The following is a 2,500-nucleotide window of genomic DNA, read 5'->3' as shown; positions in this document are numbered from 1 at the left end:
CTGTCTCTGGGAGGACAACCAGATCATTGACTGTGCTGTAGAGAGGTATCACATTGTAACTGACTGGACCATCAGAATCACGACTTCCACTCCGATCTTTGTTAGCGATAGGCGAAAGGACGAGTCCCAGACCAAATGTTCAGGATTCGTGGGGTGACCTTGTCCGGGTTCGATGCCGTCTCAAGTCTCAAGTCTCGGCTCCTCTAGTGTGCGCGAGAATTCCGAGATGACCAGTCGATCCTATAGTGTGCGCCCGGCTGAGAGGTCTTTTGAGTGTTTTGGTGTCCCTGACACCTGAGGGAGATTTTGCTGGGAGGGTCATTTCAGGTTGTACACGACTCTTTCCCTGCACAAAAGAAAAAATCAGAAAGTGGGTGGGGATAGAGATGTGTGTCTCTGTAGAGTCACCGTGATGTACATATCGTAATGAAGTCCTAATTAATGGTTGTCTCATGGAGTCTGAAGGTGGAGCGGTCTCTAAAAGAGCCCACACGAGTCACATCTGCTATTTCTGCGAGGTTACCAGCATTTTGTAGTGAGCGTGGAGGTCCCCCCCCCCCCGGCACGAAATGGAACCCGCCACGGCCGCCAGAAGACGGAGGGAGTGGGAAGTGGGGGGCGGCTCCTCCGGTTACGACTGGAATCAATATCAGCCGAGCGACCCGGTGAGCCGCTGGGTTTTGGAAAGGGATTTGGGAGGATCCCACTGCACCGGCGACGACCGAGCGGAAACGACCGTCTGCGCAGCTGGACACCATCCGTCGCAGACGCTTCATCATCATCGTCGGCATCATCATCATCATCATTATCTCGGTCTTATCTCCCGGCCGGCTGGCATTTCGGCCGCGGCGGAGCGACCGAATTGTTTTGAGATGTTTCGGACCGAGCAGATGGCAAAGTAGAGCGCAAAGGATGAAAAAGGTTTTCTCTGAACGCCGACGCACAGCGACGTGTGACCTCTTTCCCACATCAGGATGTAGGCCTGTTTCTATTCCATTTAAGTTCTGCCGGAACAATGTGTGACGGGACCGGTCGGGCGTCGCTGTGCCCAGGCTCTTCTGTCTCTCACCCCAAAATTCTCAATGGAAAACATAAATGCCTGCATGCCTGCTTCCGTTTTTTTTTTTTTTTTTGTTTTACCTCCCGCGTCTCACTTCCTCCTGCACTTCCCCTCTTTCCACTACGCTTATATCCCCAAATACTCCTGCACCCTCCGCACACGCTGCCTCGATCGGGCGCTTTCGGTGGCTCCCGACTCGCGCCGCGTCTTTCCCTCGATCCGCCCGTCTTTGTTACACCTCTCCACTCACTCCTCACACTCCTCTCTCCCGCTCTGCTTCCTCCTCTCTCTCCCTCTCTCTCTCTCTCTCTCTCTCTCTCTCTCTCTCTCTCTCTTTTCCCCCAGCTCTCTCCAGAGACCCCGGGTGACGTCTGTCCTATTTATATTTCATGTCTTCGGCTCTCGCTCTGCAACGGAGAGCGTGGCGGATGCCCCGATCGCAACTACGACCTGTTTCACCTCGGGGGTGTCGCTGCAACACGTGTGCATAAGCATAGGATGCCGTGTGTACACACACACACACACACACACACACACACACACACACGCACACACACACACACACACACACACACAGCACACACGCACACGCACGCATGCACACACGCGCTCGCGCACACAAACACGCACGCACTAACGAACGCACGCACGCACGCACACACACGCACGCACACACGTGCACCCACACACATGCATGTGGCTGAATAATTCTAGGCCATTTATGACGTGTAAATATCCGGGAGAAGCAGATGCGCACGCTCATCGGTCGCCATGGAAACACGTACCTGACTGTGTGTGTGTGTGTGTGTGTGTGTGTGTGTGTGTGTGTGTGTGTGTGTGTGTGTGTGTGTCCCTGTGTGAGGATGAGGTGATTTGAATTCACCAGAAAAAAAGCTCTCATCCCGACCGGGGAAACAGACTCAACACAAATCTGACAGACTTGAATCACTTGACAGCATGTGTGCGTGTGTGTGCGTGTTTGTGCGTGTGTGCGTGTGTGTGTGTGCGTGTGTGTGTGTGTGTGTTGATAGACCAGCAGCTGCCTGGCTGATGCCTGTGCAGGAATGACGATGTTTGTAGCTGCATTTGGCTCATAAAAACATCCCGCATCCTTTCTAGCTACCTAACCGCACACCTACCCAGTACCCAACTACTGGTCTGCCAATCCAACCTAGCTGCAGGACTTACATATCTACCTACGCAGAAAAGTATGCTCTTTGGGATGAGCTCCCTTGGAGTCACTCGTCACGCTGAGCGTACATCAAATAGAAACCAGTCCAGTGTTAAGATATCAATTTTTCAGTGGAAAGGAAAACCAAGATGATGCACGACCAAGGATGAACCCTGAGCGCACGCTGGTGTGCAGGTTTGAAACTCCAGAAATCGAAATCCTTTCATGCTTTATTCCTGACTCCAGGTTTTTCGAAACTCAGAAATTTG

At 52.6% G+C, this 2,500-nt stretch overlaps 1 protein-coding gene across 1 annotated transcript in view; it reads left to right on the top strand.

Moving 5' to 3' along the window:
* The window catches only part of LOC307247113 (urea transporter 1), a gene marked incomplete at both ends in the record, with an annotated part of 31,779 nt that overhangs the window by 20,880 nt on the left and 8,399 nt on the right, over positions 1–2,500 (top strand). The window lies entirely within an intron of this gene.

The sequence above is a fragment of the Zeus faber genome (genome assembly GCF_960531495.2).
Source record: "Zeus faber genome assembly, chromosome: 22".
NCBI classification, from domain to species: Eukaryota; Metazoa; Chordata; class Actinopteri; order Zeiformes; family Zeidae; genus Zeus; species Zeus faber.
This window is presented reverse-complemented; position numbering and strand designations above follow the sequence as displayed.